Below are 24,314 nucleotides of genomic sequence, written 5' to 3' on the forward strand. Positions count from 1 at the left end.
AAAGTTTCCTAAGTCGGAGGACTCTCTGCTAGAAAAAGGTAGGACCTCACCTTAGATAACCATTAGCTTCCCATTTCTTTCCAGTCACCATTTGATGTTCAAGACTTCTCATGGACTATTTTGGCTCTCATTTCAATAAATTAGTGAATCTTGAATTTATAAACTGAAGTAAGGGCTTATTAGCTTGACAATATTGGAAAAAAGAAACACAACATTCTCATTTATTACAAGAATTACTTTCTTACTTGAAAGGAAACTCAACAAGCATGGGAAATTTTCTATCATTCAAAACCGAAGTGTAGAAATTATGCACAAATTTGAATATTTATCAAAATTAAAGGAAACTCCCAAAGCTTCCTGTACAATAATATAAAACCCAGAGAAATGGTAAGCATTCAATAGCAGCCCAGTGGCATTTAAACAAGTCTGGGAGAGGCTTTATCAGAAGGAGAGGAAGGTTTTCTCATCCTCTACCTCAAATGTCCTGCCCTGCTTTGTCCCAGTGTGAAGTTGGAGTTTATGTGTTCTCACAGAGGACTGAAACTGTTACCTACTTGCTATAAACCTTCTCCGATTTCATTGCTGTGGGTTCATCTGTAGGTTCTCATTGACATCCCCTGTTGTCTCCCACACTCACTGTGAAGTTTACATGTACCTACCACCTGACAGGCAAGGCAGACCACGGCGCTCCCTTTTACCTGTATCAGCAACTAAAAAAGTAATTCCTCAGACAGAACTTTGAGCCCATTACACCTGGAGGGAATTATTAGGTTAGTTTAACGGCGACATGTATGGGTCACTTTTCTTTCCACAAATTGCTGTGCCACGCTATCATGACATCCATCTGAAATTAAGATTCTGTGGAAGACTTTGGTCATGAAAGTAGTTATTCGTTTTTTGTGTGTCATGGCAATTCCTAGAAGTAATGTACTGGTGATACACAGCTCTTGAATTTAGTCTACCAGTAGGCTGCCTCCTTAAAAAAAAAAAAAAAAAAAAAAAAAAAAAAATTCCTGTGCAGGTGGAGATTAGCATATGAAAAATGTTTTTAATTTTGTCCACTCTCGGACTTACCTATCTGTCAAACCCATACATGTGACAGCAGTTGGGTTCAACTTATCTCTGCTTTCCCACCTCAAGAGCAGGTTTTATACAGTTCAGGGGCTGTTCGTTATTTGTAAGCTGAGTTCATTTAGCTCTCTTTCTCAAAACAAATCCAATAAAATACAAAGAGACCAAAGTGCCAGTTCGGTTTCTGGATATCAGAAATAAAAACGGTCATCTCCATGAATCTGTGAAAATGACTTTCTTTGACAGAAGGAAACAAAGCAGCCTGCACAAACCGTTTCATGACAGCTACCACATGAGATCCCTCTGGTTTTTACCCTGTGAAACTTTGTTTACGTAGCGCTCTTCTATAGGGATCTTCTCTATAGGCTCTTTTTTTTCGGTTGCTTATCTTTTCTCTCTCAGCACCTAACCTGCCTAATTTTGCAGTTCTCATTTATGCCCTTTGAGTTGTGCCAACCTTGGCTCAAGGTTTCACAGAATTAAGTGAAATGAGATGCCCCAGTGTTGGCGTGGCCTTGGATCCCTTGTGGCTTCATCCTTCCCTGACTGATAGGACTCCCACAGGGCGGTACCTATCGTGAAGTGGGCCTCAAGGGGTTAACATGGGCCGAGTCTCAAAATAGACCTGCAACTCAGTACACCTACTCAGTTATACAGAATGAGCAGTAAATATGTGCATGCAAATTCTGTTTATGTTAAAGAACACTGAAGTTACAGTGGAAAAGTAGAACGCTCTTTCTCACCATTCGACCTCGAAGAAGATCAAGGACACCAGGCACCTTGCACTCTTCAAAGGGGCCGAGCTGGAGGTAGCACCTGAAACAACTTTTCCCTATCACCTACAGCCCTGAGATTGGAGCAGGAAGAAAGCTCTCATAGGAAAATAAATTAGCTCCGTCTTCTCTCAATTAAGCTAACTTCTCTACATTTTACTAGTTTCCTTGTTTTACCAAGTTCCTGGGCATTCAGCCGTCACAGCTCAGACAATGCCTTCGAAATGACTTCATGTATTGGAAATAAAAATTGTTCCCTGCGTTAATCAGATGTCTTAATGAATGGGCAGATATCGGCGGGCTGAGCGTTTCACATGCTGTCTCCTCATTTCACACCGCTTTCCCAAAATCAAAATTCTCCTGTTTCGGACAGTCAGAAGTGAGTGGACCACAGCCAGACGCAACTTTCAAACTTAATCTGCTCTGTGCATTTAAAAGCGTTCACGAGCGCAATGGAACACAATTTATATATTATCTACTATCTCGGGTAAATATTGGTCTTAATAATAAACTGTCTGGGAGATGTATGAAACCTGTTCGCTCTCCTATTGATGTTTTACTGGCCATAAGGGCTAAGGCCCTACTCTATTTTAAATTTAACTCCATGAAAATGGGTAGTACCCAAGAAAATGCTAACACAATTCCAGATAAAATATACTGTTGTGAGGCTGAAAAGTGCATGCAAAGCAAGCTGCATTATTAGAATGTTTAAATATTAATTATACCGCTGTGTAGTAAAGATGATCAAGTATGAGTGTCAACTAATTTTCTAAAAGCTGCAACATTTACTTTCATCTAAACTTCCTTTGTTAAACTAAAACTAAAAGCCCAGCAAGTTTAGTCTACTTGAGTGTGTTTATTTTTATTGGTTTCTGCATAATTTTTTTCTACCATAAACCAACTTTAACCCCTTTTCTGTAATCTCTGCCAGTATAACTCCAATAGCACATCATAAAATTCCTATAATTCTTCAAAGCCACGGAGTTGGAAAGGAAAGTCTTGGGCATTTTGTAACAAACGCCAGCTACAGGCCTCAGCCCATTATGTTTAACTCTTACGAACCTTCTTTGTGTGTGTGTGTGTGTGTGTGTGTGTATAAACTTAGAGACTCAGGCTTCGTGGTCACTTTCATTTCCATGGGAAGCATTCTCCATTCACCTTTGAATGTGAAGCCAGTTCCTGTTTGTGAGGAATACGGTGGTGGAGGTAGGACCTGGCTCTAGGAGCTGAGTCTAGGCTGACAGATGGGGAGACAGATGTACTGAGCCACATAAAATCAGAGAGACTTCTTACCTTATGCAGAAGCCTTTGCTGGTGGAGGCGAGGTGGGCTGAAAAGTGGCCATTTAAATGAACTCTGGGGACAGAGGAGTTAAGCGGAACCAGTGCTACTTTTCCTCTCATTCCTTTTCCTATTCTATTGCTCTCTTAGATTCTCAAACAGCTACTAGACCCAGGCAGGAGAATCACTTTGAGATTCTTAAGAGACAAAAGGAAGAGCATGTGTGTGGAGAGAGACGCTCGGGTTGCATCCCGTCACCCATGGATGCCCAGCCAGGGTTTCCCACCTGAGACAGATTGCGACGCGTGTTCGGCTCACTCATGCACGAGAAGCAATACACAAGTTCAGTGTAAAGCCACTTTAAAAGCTCATCGGGTACACACTTTGCTTGTACAAAATACCTTATTCATGACGGAGCAGTGAGGGCCTAGGTAATTACTTGAATCAAGGTGGCCTCAGAAGTGTTTAAATCTACAAGGACACTTAGGGCATGAATAATGCAAAATCATTTGCATCTAAATTTTTTAAGTGTTCTTTATTCAAAAACTAAAATGCAGTTCCGATTAAAGTTTGATGAGTGAAAGCTGAGCACTTCATACCCACTGTGAACTGTCTCCTATATGTGGAAATTATTTCAGACAGTGGTGAAGGGACAAAAGAGTTTGGTTTCTTTTTTTCTTTTTTTTCCTTTTAATTTAAGTTGTGATTAAGTCGTGCTGCTTTTGAGCCTAACTTTCTTTAGGTTTTGTGGTGGCCATCGAGGTAATTCCTGAACTCGCTTAGCAGATACAAGTCCAAATTTCAATCCAGCCCCTTAGGAAACACAATGAAAACACTTAGTTTCGCAGACCCAGTAATTTGCCAGACAAAATAACATTTGCATTCAAAGCTAATGCAGTGCAACTTTGCTTCTTTTTCTCTCACCTAAAATATTTTATTCCAATAATTCGTCTTTTAGAATCACCAGACACAAAACACCTCTGTTCTTGTAGAAGCTCAGAATTCCCCATTTTCTCCTTATTTGATTTATACTGCTGTGTGAATACACATTATTTAATATGTTACCAGGAAATTTTCAGTGAAAAGCTAAGTAGTGTCAATATGTTAATCCATACTTTTTTAGGGAAACAAAATTGAAAAGCTAAAAAATCAATCAATTACCCAAAAGCAAGTTTGTTACGACAACATATAAAAACGTTCCCCACCTTAAAATGACTTTTCTTCATGGAATTTTCTAAAGTTGAACATTTTGAAGACTATTTCAAAGGTGTGCTGTAAGTAAGATTAAATTACAATATTGCTCATTTACAGATATTTTTGTCAGAGGTCTAGAAAAGGGAAGTCAACTATTTAAAAATAAGTTTTATTTTGCTAAATTTCTACAATCTATGGTCACTCGGGCCATATAACCTGTCTTGGAATTTCACAACATTTGCATTTCATTTAATTCTGTGAACATTTGAGAAACCACAGTTTAAGAAACTGCCCATTGTTTCCTAGATTCTTTTGCCATGTGGGGAGAGCTCTCCTGGCCCTTCTTTTCCACCTGAGATAAAAGTGAAGTTCAAAAAAAAAAAAAAAAAAAAAGTGAAGTTCAATTAGGAAACAGGCCTCTCTTGTCTAGTTCACAGGAACCCCTCATGGCTCTGTGGACAAGGACAGTTGGAATGTGGTTAGAAAAGGAGGTAGAAGCCCCATCAGAATAACAGCAGAACTGACCTTCCAAGCAAATTTTCAAGGTAGGCCCACTCTGCAACCCACAGCACCTCAACTTTAAAGGCCCTTGCAAAAGGGAAATTATTTTCCTGCCCTAGCCCTTATAAAGTATAGACTACCAATTTATTGCATGCTCCAAAGCAGGCTTTCACTTTATTGGAATTTTAGATGAGTGTGTTTGCCACACTCTTGGTGAGTGGGTATGCTTTTTTTTTTTTGAACAATGAAAACATTTTTAAACTCATTGAACAAAGATTTCCCCAGCAACAGACCCCCTGCTCAGCAGGTCACCTATCTTTGCGACAGTTTTTCTTTTCCCACGCTAACCCCAGGGCTCATTTGCATAAGGTCTCTGTTGTGACAATTAGTTTCAGGTGAGCTGATTTCTATGCAGCTAGCCCAAGACGATGCACAAGCCCTGGGCCTCCCTGATCCTGGTCCTAATTGCGACTGACTGGCACCAGACACAATCATCCTCTTGATTCAGCAAATTGTCCTGCTAGTAGCTTGTTGTGACCCCGCAAAGCACAAATCATATCATGTCAGTCCAGCCTAGTAAACAACGAATAAAATACATTCTGAATGAGCATAATAATGTCTTTTTCCATATTTTAGGCAGAGTTGACTAAATGTATGCAAATGAAAGCAACAGTCTCTTAATTCTTTTATTTCATTATTATTATTATTGGGTTGAGAGTGGTATTGTGGCTCCCCAGAAAAACTTTTTCAGAAAATGGGACTGCCCCCATATTTAAATTCCGTGGCTCTATAACCCAGTCACCTGGGAGAAAGTCCCCAGGTAAAATAACCGGCTGCTTTCAAATTTCTCTTAGCTTTGTTGTTGTGGAAATAAGTAATATGCTCTTTCATCATCTCTGAAGCTACAGGGTACATCAATATGCACATTAGCTGGGTTCCCAGTAGTCGCTACTAAACAGAAAATCATTCGGAGCCAATGAGATTTCGCATCTCTGCATAGCAACCCAAGTTAAGGAAGGACCTTCCTTAATTCTAGGAAGCAGGGGGGTGGGTGGGGAGAGATGAGTGACTTTGCATTAAGAGGATGTTTAAGGATAATGACTGTTCTTAAAACATGGCCTCCCCACCCCCACTGTCTGCAGTCCTGAACTTAACTGTATTAGGATTCGTGTCTTATAAATTCTTTCTATCCTGAGAGTCAAGAATCGTTTGCCATCCTGTTGTCGCATTCAGCTACCTGCCTGTCATCTCTATTTTCTCCATATGCTAAAGGTTAAAAAAAATAAATAAATAAACAAGTCCAGTAAGTGTTTCAAAAGCCACTTAGCTATGTTTCCCACTCTGAGAGATAGGTATTGTCATTATTAAGGCATTTTTTTCCTTTTCTTCAGGGGTCGTACATAAGCATGTTTTCATGACATGGAAGAGGTTTCCATTCATATCCTGGCTAGACCTAAAAAAGTTTTTCAGACAGCTACTTTTAGGAATTTTGTATCTTATTTCAAACTGGTTCTGACAAATACAGAAGTAATTGTTAGTATGGCAACCAGTGATTTTGCTTTTCTTTTCAGGCACATCTATCTTGGAGGTGAAGATCTTAGAAAGGGGCCAGGGATTATGGAGGGGAAAAAAGAAAGATGAGAAAGGAAGAGGAAAGAAGTAAAGCAAGAAGGAAAAAAGATTAAACAGAGTACTAAAGAGAATTGCTTTAAGTTCTTATGAAAGTACTAATTTCCTCCCATTTCTTATATCTGTTATGATTTTTTTACTCCATTTTCACAGTGATATGAAATTGTATGGCCAAAGGCTTTACATCATTTAATTAAAGAGGAAGACTAGAAATAGGTGGGGGAGAGGAGGCATCTAAATAAATTCTAGAACCCCATGGAGTATGCTTTTAGACCATTCAGAGCGAGAATGTATTTGAGTCTAGATAAAATGAGTGTATATATCAAGGTAAAGAATTGTTGAGTGTGGAGTGCCTGGGTGGCTCAGTCAGTGAAGCGTCCAACTCTTGATTTTGGCTCAGGTCAAGATCTCAGGGTTGTGGGATCGAGCCCCACAGGGTGTGCAGCCTGCTTGACATTCTCTCTCGCCCCCCAACCCGCCCTACCATCTCTCCCTTTCTAAAAAAAAAAAAAGAAAGAAAAAAGAATTGTTGAAGGAGCTACACAATTTTGTTATAAAATACAATCTATAAAAAGTAGATGAAAAATCTGTAAGTCAAACTAAAAAAACGTCAGTAAAAGCAATATAAATCAATACCTAGAGTATGTTTTGCCATAAACGGACATAACTCCCACTTTATATGAATTATGAATTTATTGGGGAAAAAAAACAGTTTCAAGACTGGTAATGACCTCTAGCATCAATGCCACACTTGCTCTGGTGCCGTGTCCTTCAGATTGATAGATTAACATCAGGGTTACCTTACCTGTGGAAAATTTGAAAAAGTAAAAAGTGGCTCTTTTTTGTAAATTCCTCTCCCATGTGAATTGACCATCCTGGTAGAATATGAATATGTGAAATAAAGTAGGGTCCTCAGTTATGGAAAAGAAAAACTAATACCACAGGGTTCAATGGAAGAACACAATGCCTCCTTCTGCCCCATAACCACCTCGCCGCCTTCTCTGTTTCCTACTTTCCCCTTGCCACTTTTATCTCGGTTACCCTGCGGGCTTGGTCCCCTCCCCAAAGGGCTTAAATTAATTTCCTTCCTTCCTTCCTTCCTTCCTTCCTTCCCTCTTTCTGGTTCCTTCATGATTGTCTCCCTTTTCTACATTATTGCAATTTGCTGTGGTCCCAGCCACGTCTTTCCAGAGTCATTTCATTTTCTACCTCCAACTACCGTGCCCTCTTTCCTTTTAATCATTTCTCTACCCACCTCTTGAAATCCAAAGACTTCTCTTACTAATTTCTATTCTTTCCTTCTAACCGTGTGAATTTCCTTTCTTGTAATTCAGACTTGTTGATTCTGTCTTCACAGAGTTTCGTGATTAAAATTTATTTTCCTTTCAGCTTCTGAATTCCTAAAAACATCCCTTTCTGTTTCCATATTTAACCACCTACCCCTCTGCTCAAGTCTGCTCAGATTTCTGGCCTAGAGGTTTTTCTTCCACACTTCCTAATTGTTGCTTCCTCTCTAGAATTTCCCATTTCTCCCCTATCTCTGTCCTGAGGGGTTTCACTTCTTAAATTACTACACAGTGTTCTTATCCTGTATTTCTTCTTGTATTTCTTCTCATCTTTCCATAATCTCCGTTTTCTATCCTCTACTTCATTATTTTACAGTTAACCCCCCTAATTTCCATAACCTTTTACCTACCTCATTTATTTTTTTCCTCCCTCCCTTCTTTACTCTGTATGATTATTTCACTCTAAAACTTTGATCTTAAATTATTCCCTACCCTGCTTATGAATTGTGCTTTTTTACGTACTAGTTTCCTTTAACAAAAATCCACAATTCACTTAAGAATAGCTACCAAAAAGATTTTTCATCCAACTTAGGAAACATTGAGACAATTCTGCTCATTCATGAGGGGAAAGAAATCATTGTTTAGGTAAGATTATCTACCCACCTATGCATCCAGTCACCCATCCATCCATCCATCCGTCCATCCAACCATCCATGTTAGAAATACAGCTATAACATGGAAAGCACTGAATGTTGAGCTGGAAGCTATAGGCTTGAATACTGGGTCTTTCACACATTAAAACAGTAGGCCAATTTTCCAAAAGTCATCTGATTTCTCCAAGTCTGGACTCTTTGTTTGTGTTAAATATCCTCTCTTTCTCCGGCTAGAATTTTTGTGAAGATCAAATGAGATATTTCTGCCAAAGCACCTTGGACAATATGAAACACTCTATAACCATTAGTTACAAATGTTATCTTTTGTGTTCAAACTGGATATATCTGGGAAAATTGTTTATAAAAATATGACTTTCTAAATCAAGGATATTTCTTTACTTTTGAATAGGACCAAATGGTTCCTAAGCCTACATAACTTCCTTGCAATTTTGTGAACAGAAAAAGTTCATGAGCCCAATATTCAGAAAGAAGATCAGAGATGTTGGTTTAGTGGGAAATGTGGGAAAATACTATGTTAACTGAAGGAGCCTATATTATTTGCTTTAGCTTTAAAGAATGAATTTGGGATAATTTACAAAGTAGTTAGAGAGTTTGCTGGGTAGACGATGGTTAGAGGCCAAACCTTTCCTGTGTCTAGCTTTAAGGCCACATTTTCTGAGCTCTACCTGCCTCCATCATCAGATTTCAAAGTAAGAGTTTATTCCAAATAGGGCTGACTTATTTAAATCTTCCAACTTTTATCTGATGCTGATTATACAGACAATTCTACCATGGATGTAGAAGCCACTAAGGATTCAGTGTACACTGTACAGTGAGGCATGTCAGATTTAGAAGTAGAGAGCTAGAGGCTCTATAATAAGGAAGGAGTCCTGAAGAGGACTAGGGGTCACACACATCAATGTCTACACAGACCATGAAGAGGAAGGAGGTTGGCTGATCCTTCTGTCAGGGATCCAGAGAAATTTCCTCTTTTTGTGGAGCCATGTAGGCCAGGGAAGTCAGATCTTCTGAGTTCTCTAGAAGAGCTGAAAATTAGAACTTTTGAGTGACTTTCCCAATTTTTAAATATTGGCAACCAATTCAAATGTGTTTAAAATATTTCTTGAGCCAACACAAACACATCTGTCAGCCACCAGTTCACACCCTCTGTCCAACCTCTACACCTTACAGCTAGGGACAGGAAGCCCAGCGAGGCACTGGTGCTGGTGCTGACCACACCACCACTGGATGGCAGGACTGGGAGGACCAGAAGTCTGAGTTTCCCGGACCAAGTCCAGGACTCCTCTTCTTATACTACATTGTGATTCCAGAACTCCACAGATCAGTCGGCCTCCTAGAATAGAACCTAGTAGAAGACACATAGTGTAATCAGGAATGGCTTCGGAGAGGAAGCCATTCTCCTCACCCCAAACTCTTCCTCACCACCGCTGCTCCTCCTGCAAAGCTAAACGTGGAGAAGGTGGATGCAGATAATGGGTCCAGGTGCACAGGCCTTTTCACTCCTCCTCAGCTGCCTTCCCTCCTGTCCTCTCCTCTATCGACTCTCTGCCATGGACTCTTCTCCCCACACTCTCTATGTGCCAACGCAGGCTTGGCTTACTTTGGAAGGGGGCAGGAATGGGAACTCACTTAATGCCAGGCTCATGTCACTACCAGGTGAAATATTTTCTGGGTGCTCTGCCCCTGTCTGTATTAGAATTACGAGAACACCTCACCTAAAACGTTACCACCCAATCCTTCCAAAAAGCACAGAAGCACTAAAACCAGAATCTTGAGTTCAGAACATGTGGCCCCGTAGTCCAGTAACTCGGCACTTAGGCACACTGGATTTTCTGATTCCAGTGTACTCACCGCTTGGCATATACACCAATTACAACCTGACACTTTGGGGTAGAGAGTCATTTGGCCTAAAAATAAGACATCATGTCGGGCTGGATCTTGAGAGAAAACTATCAACAACATTCAAAACAGTATCCTGTCCCTAATTTTTGATCAGAAGACTAGGATTCAAATCCTGGTTCTGCAGTTTTGTTTCAATGTCTCCCCAACAAGGGAAGCCTCTGGATGAGAAGAGTTGAAATCTCCAGTTCCTCCCAAGGTCTAAAAATATACGAATGCTCTCTAGGGAAAATATTTTGGAAAATTAAATATACATGTCAGATTATGCAACGTTTTTAAAACACAAAGGATGTATAGATAAGCACTAATTAGTGTTATCATTTAAGTCCAAATATTTGAAAACTGGGTTGAGACATTTTCAGAACCAAAAATTTACTAGAATCCTTTAAAAAAAAATAAATTTGTGAATATGTATGTATTGTGAATATGCGTGAATACGTATCCTCTCTTACCTATGCTAGTGTTTGGATGAATAGGAAAAAACCAAATACTTGAATAGGAAAAAACCCAAATATCCTTATGATATAAACTATTTCAAGAGACCGTAACATCAGTTATCTAACACTGCCTTCTCTCCCCTGTTCTCTTTTATTTAGCTTAGGGAAATAAAAAAGGAATCAATAACCTAAACCCTCAGGAAAAAAATGTTTTGAGTTAGTGCGATTTACCAAAGTCTCCGAGTTTTTCAGGCTTTGTCTTATACCCACACTGACATCTCTACCTTATGACGTTAAGTGGCACTGCAGATGAGCCTAGAAATCTGGCTGTGAAGTTTAAGATACGTCATCAGAGTTTACAAAACTTTCACAATGAGCTCAGTTGGTTCAAAAGGACTCTTGGGGGAGAAAAAAATAAGACACAAACAATAAATAAAACACATTTCCTGAAAAGATTCCTTTGTTATATTTATATCTCTCCTCTGACAAACCTTGCACATGTTCACAAAAACGTAGATTTTTTTTTTAACCTTTGCTTTTGGTCTACATGAAAAATAGGTATTTCTATAAGCATGGAGGAAAAAAATGTGAAATAAGATCCAAAAAATTTTTATTTTTACTTTTATTTTTTATTTATTCTTAAAGATTTTATTTATTTATTTGACAGATAGAGATCACAAGTAGGCAGAGAGGCAGGTAGAGAGAGAGGATGAAGCAGGCTCCCTACTAAGCAGAGAGCCCGATGTGGGGCTTGATCCCAAGACCCTGGGATCATGACCTGAGCTGAAAGCAGAGGCTTTAACCCACTGAACCACCCAGGTGCCCCCCAAAAGATTTTTTTGAAAGAAAGAATATAATGTATTTTCCCAATTGCTTTTTTATAAAATAAGAGAACGGCCAATCAAGTGGAACTTAGCAATTAATTTTAACCACTCCTTATTTCCATGTGTATTCTTTTTCAAAACTAAAACTACCTTGATCATGGTTTTGATTACGAATCCTGAAAACAATTATGGAAATGATCTTTAATATAATAATATATTTTACTGAATGTCTTAGCTTTTTCATTCCAACAACTGAAACAGAGACAATCCTTTGCATGTTGAAATGTGTAATTATCATGTATCCAAAAGGGAGGGTGTAATTTCCACATCTGATTACAAGGGAAGAGTGTAAGCGAAGCTGCCTGGGTAAGCTTACACTTGTTTACAAAGAGCACTACCTTTGATATTAAAAACTCAAAACATACAAAACACTAAGAAAAATCAAGATTAACATGAACAAAACTAAACAAAAAGCTAAGTATTTTTCTTGGCCCCACCACAAAAATAAAGTCAGTTCTTCTGAACTTGTATTGGTTGACTTATTTCTGATGATTTTAAGACTCAAACATTATTTTGCAGCCTTGCTGGGGACTGTGCTATTAGAGGTTAGGAAGCTCAAGCAGTAGATTTAATTCACAAGGAAACTTCAAATTCTTGCTATGCTTATAAACCTACATGGTCAATTTAACCTAAAGAATGATTTTTGTCTCAACAGAACACACGTTTCTAAATACAGTAATTGCTTGCAAGATATGTAGTTTTTATTTCTTTATCTTTTTTTTTTTCCCTGAACTTCTGATTTACCTTTGATAAGATCAACTTCTGCTCATGTGAACTTATGTTTTGGACATGTAGGCAGAGATAATATCAAGGAAAGCCAAAGCTGTGATGGTAGCTATCATTTAGCAAGAAGATTAAAGATAGATACAAGATCACACAACAGGTAGGAAAAAAAGAAACTGCCTTGAGAGCCAACACATATTAGGAACACTTTTGTATGATATATAATTATGATCACTCAGTGATCGTGGTAGATTGTGAAAAGCTTAAGAAGGCTGAAATTAATATTAATATATTATATATATTAATATATTCCTATTGCATCCCTTAGAACAAGCAAAAGAGGAAAACAAAGAGAAGGAAAAAGGAGAAACATAAAGAAATTGATTTAAGGATGGAAGATACAAACCTACATGCTAAATGGAACCCACTAAAAATGTACTGTCTGTGTAGCCTTTTAATTACATAGAAAGCAATGAGTTTGTTAGAAGGCTCTTAAGGTATCTAGGTTTTCAAAAGCAGCACTAATGGTAAGGCTGATTTCTGGCTTACTTCAGAAATTGGGTGGGGTCTTTTTGTTTGTTTGTTTGTTTTTGGTAACTTGCCAAAACAAACTCAACAAGCAAGAACTTTGAAAAAGGATACAAGCTACCAAGTGATTAAGATTTAAGAGTAATGACAATAAGACAAAAAGTTATTCTGTGAAGAGGAACTAGACTCTCCCTTCTAAACTGACATTGCCGAAAGCATTTTGGGGGATAACCAGGACTTAACTTTTTATGAGATCTTAGCTATTTTTTCTTTACATACAATTTCACCGTGAGTCGTACATTCTGCTTCTTATCGCATCAAAAAGTGTAACACCTGACATGACTCTCCTTGCTCTTCCAGTTCCTTGGGTATGCCTGTGCCCTTCCCTGAAGGTCTGGGTGGGAGAGGACGTGGGCGTGTCTGGAGGCAGAGGAGTTCCGAAGGAGATCTGCAGTTCCCAAGTGATTGAGAGGCTTACCCACCCACCACAAAACAGCCGTGTGCACGGCACACCAATCAATGCTTAATGCACAGCGCATTCTTCACTGTGTTGTTAGAGTACATTTGCTTATATTTTGCACAATTTTAATTTAACCATATTGATCAAACTGAACACTCAATAAGACCCTAGGCACCTTAGGCTTATTAAAATTAGTCAACACAAAGCAAGAAGCAAGGAAGTAATGGAGACTGTTTGGAGATTTAAATACAGTGGAACCCACTTAAATAAATACCTGTTAATGAAATAAATCTATTAAATGAATACATTTTCTCTGACCCAAATCAAAACACATAGAATAATACTCAAGGGGACCTTTAAGTGAATACTGCTTAAATGAATAAGCATCTTAAATGGACATGCTTCTCTTAAAAGCCAGTAGTATTTGCATGTTCTCTAAGGTTAATTAAAACAAGAAAAATCCATGTTGGCTTTTTTTTGGACATATTGTCACTCTTTGAAATTAAGAAGAAAAAATTGCTTAAATAACACTATTTAAATAATAAAATTTTTCTTAAAGCTAATTGCCCATATGTGTGTGTGTATGTATCTGTATGTCTGTTGTGGGCTCTGAGCTCACAGGGGACAAAATGGAGGTATCCATTTGTCTGGCAACTTACTTACGGCAAGAAAATACAAAAATATTTTAAATTTTGAACTTCCTTTCACAATCTTATGTCACAGAGTTATGGACTGGCTACTTTTAACATATAATTAATTTTCCTCTTTGGAAAGTTCTACTATTTCGCCAACATGGTTGAAAGGCGTGATTAAAAGAATCAAGTCCCTTACTCTAATGTAATAAGAGGCCAACTGATACATTTGGGGTGCTCAAAATCATGTTGTTTTTGTTTCTTAAAAACGTAAATGTCTTTTTTTGTGTAGTGAAACCACCTAACACATAATCTACTGTATGAATTAACGTACATGGTATAATATTGTTCACTATGCATGCATTGCTGTAGAGCAGAGCTCCAGAATTTACCAAACACTTTTTAGCATAAAGTTTATGTTGGACCACATCTTTAACTGATCAGGTCTCTCTCTTCCCAGAGGGTTTGACCTATGGTGGTATGTTATTATAATGAAAGAAAAATGCAATGCCTCCATTGAAGTCTTAAAATAATAATACCTTTTAAAAAATACTGTGGGCACACGAACTGCAGAAATGTTTCTCAGACCCCCTTTATCTAATATTGCCTTTAGAGGGCCTTGTTTATTCATTTTCTCCCCCCAGGCCCTAGTAGAAGACATTAGCTCTTTTCCCTAAGCAAAATCACTCCTATCATGAATCAGGTAACTAGTGGGAGACTACTGGCCAGGTTTCACCCCACTAAAATTCTAATCTATACTTTGTCTTTTAGAATTAAGGAGAAAATGCATATCAGCAGAATCTCCTCTCTACTTTATTTCATTTATAAATTACGAGAATGATGCTATTATATATTATTAATTTCTGCTGTTCTCCAACTCTGCTGCAGCAGTGAGCTGCGGATGTTGGAACGGTGTAATTATGTTCTAGTAGGGTAGCCATCCGTTTCCTTTCAAAAATTTACAGGATTCTTAATCACGCTGCTCATTTGGGTGCGCAGCAGCGAGGATGGCGAAACACAAACAGGGCACGTTCGTTTACATAGGAACACCTGCTTAGCATGATAGCAGATGTCAGTCAGTAAGCAGAACACAAAAGGGAAAAATATCAACAACAGCAAACTCGCACCATTTTGATTTGGTGGCGGGGGAGTCTTTCCAGGAGTGAAGGCAACAGTGGACATTCCTTCTAAAACACAAACAGAGTCTCTGAAATTCCCAAGTCTTGTCTGCAGTTAACATGGTGTCAGAGAGAAAGGGCATTTGCAATGTTGCCTTCTGATATGGACTCCGACTCTCTCATATAAGGGGAAATTAGTTAAACTGCCCTGCCTCAGTTTCCTGATTAGTAAGCAGACAAGCGGCTGGACATTCTTGATAAAAACCTGCTTCCCCTAAGGTGGTCATCATCAGAAGCAACGTAATGGTAACAGCACGGCTCCCAACACACCCGGTTCAAATCCTACCACAGTCACTTAGCAGTTGCGTGTTATCAGTCAAGTTATTTAACCTTGCTAAGGCACAGTTTCCTGATTTGTAATGTCTGTTGAGAGAATTAAATGAGATAATGTATACAAAGTGCCTGCCACATAGTAAGGATATAATAAACAGTGGCTGTATTATGATTATGATGATGATTATTATTACCACTGCTACCATCATCATCATTATCATTATTTTATTTTGATCCTTGCAGAACCTTTCCTACTCAACATGCTATTTATTAAAAGTCTGGAATGACAACCAACTGAAATCTCTTGTGGAGATCATCATAAAATGTGGTATTTTTGATGTGCGTAGTTCTGTGAGATTATTATAATGACACCTACTACTGTTATTTTATAGTTAGAGAGCCTGTCATCATTTCCACTACATTTTCTGGGATTTATATCAGAGCCATAAAAAAAGGCTTTCTGAGCTGTACCCTGCCTGAAAAAGAGCCTCAATGAAAGTGAAGTGCTTTCTAGAACTTTGACACAGTAAAAATGAGGCTATGGAAAGGAAAAAATTAGAAGTTCGTCGTCTTCATACGCCCACCCCATACTTTATACTCTTGCACCAGTTTTTTAAGGTCTTTTCAGACGACCCTGGTATTTTCCCTTCTCGCCCTTTCCCCAAAATGGTTAAAATTCAAAATGGAAAACAGCTATCACACATGGGCAATGACTAATTTTCCTAAGGAATTTTAGTATTCGGAATGTGTCTGCTTGTGCAGGCCTGTGCGTTAAAGGCTCCCTGAGTATGCATTGACTTGATACCCAATAATGGCTGCTAAGGAGCCGTTATGTAGTGCCGTGTCAATGATCCGTGCATTGAGGACTCCCTGAGTACGCATTGACACGATAGACCGGAACGGCTCAGAAGAAGCTGTTATGGTCTATCATGCCAATGATGTGCGGATATTGGCAGGGCCTCTGGCCCTTCCATGGAAATTATGGAGTCTCTGAAGGAACTGGTGTGGGCGCCATTTGGGCGCCATCCGTGAGCTAACAGTTCCATTCTCCCTTCTCTTTGGGTTTACTTCAAAAAAGTCAGCTTGGAAAAGTTGTCCAATAACTTCAGTGGTCCCACGTTACCTCCGCAAAACATAAGCAAGAGTTAAAGATCTTCCTGCCATTTAGTCTTTTCGTTTCTTCTCAGAGAAAGAAACTGATACGGCTAATAGTAAAAGGAGGAGCAAAAGTCAAGGAAAAATTTTTTGATTATAAATATCTCTTTTCTGGTTTATGAATTTCGTGTTATTCGTCTATATGGTGCTAAGCAGCGGTGGTGGTGATTTTCTGAGATTGGAAGATTGCATCTCTGCAAAGAAAAATTCCTTTTTTATATGTCCTCAGCAGTTGAATAGGTACTCAGAACTTGGCATATAGGAAATGGTTCAAAAAACCTTGGGAAGAGAAGTGCAAGTTCAAGAATAAAGTTTGGATTCACACATGCTTTACCAACTTAAGGCAGTAATTAATTCACTTATGGTATTTACATGCCCCTCTTCAGATACTTATGGAGAACATGGGAATTTTAAATTCACAATTCAGTGCAAAATTTAAAATGATCTTCATTAGAATTTGAAGCTATACTCTAAACTGCTTTATATACTACCAACAGGGTCTCATTATGTAGTACTATATTTGGACTACCTTCTTTACATTTTGTAGCTGTAGATTTTGAATGTATTTCTGGTATGCTTGAGCAGAATCAAACAAAGTGTTTTAATCTGCTCTATTAACTAACCAATCCACATAGTTGCATGGCAAACGTATGAAGTTAAGAGACCTTAGTGCATCTTCTTTTCTGATAACGTCAAAGGATCATGGAAGAAGAGAGATCTAAGATACCCAAGCACAGAATGGTGGCAAAGCCTCGCAGAAATACCAAAGCGGTTCACTAAAGAGGTTGGTGGGAACAAAGAAACAGTCCGATTAGGCAGAAAACTGCTGGAATGATTGTGATTCTAAGTATGGAAGGTACTTCTGCATGCTCATTTCCTTGAGTAGAAAATAGTCCAATTCTTATAATGAAATTCGAAACTGGGTGAAGATATCCACCACTGGTATATATTAAATGTTGACTGACTTAATGATGGACAGAAGGAGCAAGGCAGGGAACTCACTAAATGCCAATGCAAAGTAAATACTCAGTAAACAAAGAAGAGTAGAGGGAGGAGATGTAACATTAAATACCTACTAGGTACTTGATACTTCCTATTACAAGTATGTCTTTACAACAACCCTGGTGCATAGGCTTTATGAGAAATGGAGACACAGTTAGGTTAAACAATTTGCCCCTGGTCACATGGCAAACATGAAGAAGACACTAGATCTGAGCCCAGGTACCTACAGCCTAGACTCCAGCGTGTGAGTGGCTCATTTGGTCAAGAGGTTGCCTTCCCCTCAGGTCATGATCCCAGGGTCCTGGGATCGAGCCCCCCTTGGGGCTCCCTGCTCAGCGGGGAACTTGCTTCTCCATTTGCCCCTCCCCCTCTTGGGACTTTCTCTGTCAAACAAATAGATAAGATCTTTAAAAAAATTTTTTTTTAAATAAAGCCTAGACTCTCTTGAACATCCATACTTCCTCTCTACCTGCCTCCCTGACTCACAAGTCTTACAGGTCTCATTGAGAATGGTGGAAAGCCATTTGATTTAAATACAAACTAAAAGAGATAGAGAGAGAGAGAAGAAAAAAAACCCAAGTACTCAAAATGGCAGACTCGCACTTAGTGGAGTTCAAGAAATTGTTAATAGGATGGTAAGGGGTGTAACATAAGTCATCAAAAGCTTTTTCTAGATATTACAATACACACTAAATCTTTAATGTACCTGCTGTATTCATTTTTAGAAGCTGCTTGAGTAGAACGGATTCACCTTCATCCTAAGGACAGCAAATGATCATTGTGTCCCATGTGCCGAATTAGTCACTGGTGACAGTGGGATGATCAAGACTGTCCTCAAGGTGTTTGCACATTCGTGAAGAGACAAATAAGAAACAGATGTTTTAAGTGCTGTGACAAAGGTCAGCCCAGAACATATACTTAGAGGAAGTTTTTTCAGAGGGCGTTGTTCCTCTAAGAAAGAAGACTATGTCTACTTCCTGGAAATGAAGAGGCATAAGACCATGCCAAAAAGAAGTGACTAGTTCTTTTCCTTGTTTGCTTTTTAACGTTCCCTAAAGAATTGAAAAGGAATAAATACCTCAGCTTAAGGTTATTGTTTCCTCTTTTCAAGAATGTTTTGGCATAGCCCAGAACCTGAAATGCCTCTGTCACAGAACTCCCAGCAGCCTGATTAGCCGTGCTTTGAAATAGCTATGCTTTAGTCATAATCAGAATTTACCGAGTCTCTTCTAGGCTCCAAACACTGCCCTTAGAATTTTGTTCAGTACTCCCAAGGAAGCCTCTACAGTAAGTATCGGCCCCCATCCATGATGAACTAAAACTCAGAGAGGTAAAGAAACAGACTCAGGGTCACATGAAGAGTAAGTGGCAGAATCAGAATTTGGACACAGATGTATTTGTGTCTGAATGCTGTGTTCTTTCATGGTATTGAATCCCTCAATGCCTGGGGAGAAAAGAGAACCAGGCTCTATTCATCATAAACGAATGGACCTAGGGATGTTCCTGGGGCAGGAGTCTGGGAAGTGGAGATGTGAACATGAGTAGCAGGACAGCTCACCTTGGAGGGGCTAGTGGACAGGACACACAGAGGATGTGTGAAAGAAAGTGCTGCTTCACCTGCAAGCAGACCAGTTAGTAGCTTCTAAATATCATGCTTAGTTGTGTAAGCTCTTTGGAATCTTAAAAAAATATATTATCGAATTCACATCCCATGCACGTCTCTTATGGCTGTTGTCCAAATCCTGTTATCTGGGAACTTAATTTAAAATAGCTTGGTCTTTTTGCATTGTCAAAAATTCTAATAAAACAGGAATATTTCATACTTGCACAGACCAAATTCTGTGGGACATCCAAAGCTTAGCTCTTAAATTATGTCCTTAGAACAGCGAGGAAGTAAAACCTAGATAGACCCTGTTGAAAAGCATAAGTCAGATATGAATTCGAATGGATACTTGACTCACGTGCAACCTATGTGAGAGGCACCATTCTGCTTCTTACCTGTATCTACTAATTGTCTTTAATTGTAATAACAAGTCAGAAATTTTAACAAATGGTTTAGCCGAAAACACAGAAAATGCTCAGTTCTTGTTCTCTTTTGACAAAGTAAATGAATTTCTGAAAAGGTAGAAATATTTAGTTCATTTCCTTAAATTCTAAGCCCTTTAAGCAAGGTAGACAATGTGGGAATACACAGCTGCATTTTTTTTTTTTTAAGGCTACTGTTCCTTTAATGCCCAGCTGGTTCTGAGATGTAATAAAATTGACATATTGATTCCTTTGAATTTACAAATGCCTGTTTCATAAACTCCATCTCCAAAGCCTAGGCATCTTTAGAGCACTGTCATTTTTTTTCTCCAAATGGATCAATTATGTGCCCACGTAATCCTGTTACCTGTGAAATCCATGCATACTTCTCCCATTTGCTGCAGTTCCCAGGCGGACAAACTTGCATTATGTACGCATAAACAAACAGCGCATTTTCCTGATATTAGAGATTGTTTTCAAAGTGAAAGGCAATCTCTTGGGTCCTTTACTCAAAAAAAAAAAAAAAAAAAAAAGAGAGAGAGAGAGGAGAGAAAAGCAAAGAAAAAAGAAAAAGAAAAACTGTGTCTGTTCCTTTGAGCAGACTCAGTGTATATATACATACACAAACAAGTGTGTGTTTATGTATATATACATCCATATATATGTATATGCATTTATATTTACTATTTGCAGGGCCCAACAATTCACTGAAATCATACAATTTTGCTATGTTCAGTCCCCTTTAACATATTCACCGAAGTAAATTCTTCCTTTTAGTGAAACTAGTTCGTGAAGGTTTATCACATTTTTTTTTAATTGCTGTCTTTCCCCCTTTGTTGATAATGAGTTATTTAAGGACAAATCATCCCTAAGATACCTTGAGACAACTGAGAAATGAAAACCCGAAGTGAATTAGGTTATAAAGTTTGCAGCCATTCTCTCAAAGGAAAAGTCTTCAATATTTGTCACTGTAGCACTTGACACTCACCGGCTCTGAGCCTTCCTTGAGCACACACAGAGTCCTTTACTGAAACAACCGTAGAAAACACAAGGATTCTGCTTCTGCTACATTAGGAGAGAAACGCCTCAGTGAACTTTCCTATGTCTTAAATCTGTAACAGCAAATTGTCTTCCCACGCAAGTACATTTACACGTCCACGTGTGGACACCCTCACTGGTACAGAATGCATACAGAAGGCTTACGTGCGAATATACACATAGACTGTGCCTATAGAATCCCCTGCAAATAACCAACAAGCAAACATGCTTTTGTCAATGTGTGAACTCTCCGTGGGAGCAAAGGACTGGGCATGCTCTGCACAGAGCTATGAATTCTCGCTTCAACCTTTCAGCCTGTGCTGTATCTGATTTTCCTCACTTCACTGGGCACCCAGCAGTCCAGCGACACTGCACTCGCACTCCACAATTTGTCTCTAAGAGATTCCCCAAATCACAGAACATCTTGTCTGCTGTCCAATGTGCTCCCCATATGCAGAAAAGATGGTCTGAAAAATTGGGTTGTGTCTGGAGCCCTGTGGCCTGGCCCACCGCTGCCATTGTGCAGGAGTGGTTTTAAAGATAAATGACTGCATGTTAACCAGATTTGACATGCTGTACAAAGGCAGCCACCTTTGGTCCCATGACACGGCCAAACAGCAAACACAACAAGCAAGCCTGGCAAAGATGTCCGACATGAATAAAAGCACAACGATTTGTCACATAGTTGTTACAAAACGTTAGCAGCTTTAGGGCTTGCCATGGGATGGCAGAGATAAGGCTGAGTAGAGAACCTGGAAGTTTAAGGATTGGTGAGTCTTAGGCAACAGGAGAGTTAATTCGGAAAAGGAGGAGGAAGTACTCATTGCAAAGGGATGCTTTTCATTTGTGTCCTCATCAGGCCGAAGAAGGCCTTCATGTCCTGAATTGAATCAGCAAGGCCAGTGTTCCGGGGTTTACTAAATTCCTCTGTCTTGAAGGGCTGTCTGTTAACCGTCTCTTTCCAACCTCCCAAAGATGTAACACCTTCTGGCGTCAGTTTCTTGAGGATCAAGAATCATGTTTCATTTTCTTTTTCAAACTGGCATAATAATGAATGAAAGGAAGACTTCTGAGGATGAAAAACCCTTACACCCCACTTTGTCTCAGCCTCCACCGAGAGAAAAGGGAATCAAACTGCCTCACTTTCACTCTTTTTCAAAGGCTGGGTTTCCTTTTCCTAATGTCCTTCCACAATCACTTGTAACTCTGGGAATCCCATGATTCCGGTCGCATTTAGCCATACACTTTCTTCCCTGTACCCCAGGCTCATGCCCTTGCCAAGCCCTACTGCCCTCCTCTGTAAAACGTGCATTAAAATAATTGTATCTGTTCGATACAACTGTTGTCAGGGCAACATCAGAGGGCATAGGCAAAATTCTTAGCACAGGTCCCAGCACATTATAAGTACTCAATAAATGTAAGATAATATTAGCTTCCGTGCAGTTGCCAGAGACATTTCACTGAAACACAAATATGATTATGTCATTCTTCTTCTTTAAAAAATGGTTCCCAAGCTCATCATCACCTATTTACTGGAGAAGAGCCAGAAATGTGGCATGGGGGATTCCATTTGCAGACTCAATTTAAGCACATCCTCTTGCCCACACCCTATGCTCAGACATCTTAGCTGGCTGGTAGCATCTAAGGGGGTCTACCTTTCCCTTTTCCAATACCTGTATCTCCTCTTCTGCCAGCCCAGGGTGTCCTTCCCTCTCTCCACTGGTGAAATCAAAGTCATGTGATCCACACTGCCCTCAGATGCTGCCTTCCCCTGGAAGTCTGCCCTCCCCACCTGCTCCAAACCTAGTTATGCCATCTTGTACATTCTGTACTCACTGGGTGAAGTTCCTTATTGTTCTCACCACATTTTTCTCATTTCTTGAGCACCCCTCCCAATCTCCTTTCCCACTAGACATCAAGCTCCACGGGAGCCCAAGCTCTATCATTCATTTTTGGATCTGAGCCTCAAGTGTGGTGTCTGCACATTGTAGATGCTCACTTAACGCAGAATGAATAAACACTGCAATTCTCTGCTGGAAAACCAGAGGCCTAAAAGGCACCTGGTGGCATACTTTTTAATTATTTGGCAACAGATTTTCTTTTTTTCCCCCTTACAATGCAAAGCCAGATCATCCTCGGGAATGAAGGTGAAAGGAACCCTGAGTGGAAAAAGAAAAATGTGCATTTCTCTTCCGGAAACCTGACATCAGCTTCGCTGATGGAGGGATTGCTACTAGCCATAGCGGAGTGAATCAAGTAAGCTCAGATGGTGAGGTTTGCAAAGAAAAGGGACTTAAAATACCAAATTGCTGGCCAGTCTAGTGCTGTCATGGCCACATCGTTCAGACCTTTTCCAAACATCCTGATGACGTTGTATGAGTAAGGAGAAGACACTTGGGAGAGGGAGTTTGTATAACAGGCACTGTCATTGTCATGGTTCCATATAACTAACATGGGTGAAATCTCCTACGTAAAGAACTCCACATTGCCCTGTGAACTTACAGAGGACATAGAATCAAATGCAACAAGGTAAGAAGATTTCTACTGAAAATTTTCCAAAGAATAGGGCCTGGAGCTCTATTGACATCTGTGATTCTCTAACCTTTGTGACCCCTTGTAAACCCAGAACCAGCACAGCCTGGAGCATATCATAGTGCCTCCCCCACCCCACTGCTCTCCTGAAATTTGAACCAAGCCCCATGTGGCTGCAGATCTCCTGTTCACAGGTCCCGAAGGGAACCCAGGAAGCCAGTCTTTGACAAGGGTGCACTCTCCCTCACCAAAGGTGAACTGACTGCTGGGAGAGGAAATCATCTTAGTGGCAGTTAGTTGAGGGGGAGGAGGGGGGGGTAAGGAGCTGGTAAGTGCTGGGGAGATCACGGAGTTAACTGGTGACCTTTCAGTTGCCTCCATTAATAGGTCTCATTTTATTTCTACTCGTGATATTAAATGGGAAACAGATTTAAATACGTTGGAAATGACGCCATGTCACGTGGAACCACCAGCTGAGTTGTCACCTCTAAACTGCCCAGTTCACTTGTTTCCTAAAAGTGGTGATGAGGAAGGGTCATGGGGAAGAGGTCTGACACCAGGCCTGAAATCAAAGGACAGTCAGATACTGTCAGGAACACAGACTGCTCCTGATTTTTTGTCTCTCTCCCTGAAATGTCAGGGTTACCCAAAGAATATCTTTGGAGTGAAATCACTGATTTCCGCCTGAAACACCAAAGAATCATGCAGAATATTTTACACGAGACAGTCTGATTGTTAGATTGATCAGTAATAGTTAACTAAACATATTCTTTGGTTAAGCTTTATATGGAGAGATCATTTTGCAGAATGCCAAATACAGGAAGGGGATTCTTAAGAAGTCCCCCAAAGTCCCTTTAATTCCACGGGCAGCCAGATATTCAAACCCCATATTTGCCTCGATTAATTTTTAAAATATTTTAAATTCACATTGTTCAGGCAGTAGGGATAAACACATGAAAGTTAAATTTTGTCCATTAGAAGGCAATTTTAAAAGCTTAGTGGTTCTTATTTTAATTAAAAAAAACAGTGTAAATAAAAATAATTTTAAAATAACATCTAAACTATAAATTTACTCATGTACTACAGAATGTGCCATTAGCGTGCTTGACATACATTAAGTTGATGGTGTAATGTTTCAT

The 24,314-nt window shown here is 39.4% G+C and overlaps 1 protein-coding gene and 1 long non-coding RNA gene across 8 annotated transcripts in view; both read right to left on the minus strand.

Moving 5' to 3' along the window:
- ZEB2 (zinc finger E-box binding homeobox 2) overlaps positions 1–24,314 on the minus strand; it is a 134,745-nt gene that overhangs the window by 89,530 nt on the left and 20,901 nt on the right. The gene's annotated exons all lie outside the window — the stretch shown is intronic.
- On the minus strand, positions 3,642–11,370 carry LOC123387927. The gene is made up of 2 exons (XR_006602425.1): positions 4,331–11,370; positions 3,642–3,938 (listed from the first exon to the last, which is right to left on the minus strand). It is a non-coding gene; the product is annotated as an uncharacterized LOC123387927 (long non-coding RNA).

Source organism: Mustela putorius, unplaced genomic scaffold, assembly GCF_011764305.1.
Source record: "Mustela putorius furo isolate JIRA1106 unplaced genomic scaffold, ASM1176430v1.1 tig00003867_pilon_pilon_pilon, whole genome shotgun sequence".
Taxonomy (NCBI): domain Eukaryota; kingdom Metazoa; phylum Chordata; class Mammalia; order Carnivora; family Mustelidae; genus Mustela; species Mustela putorius.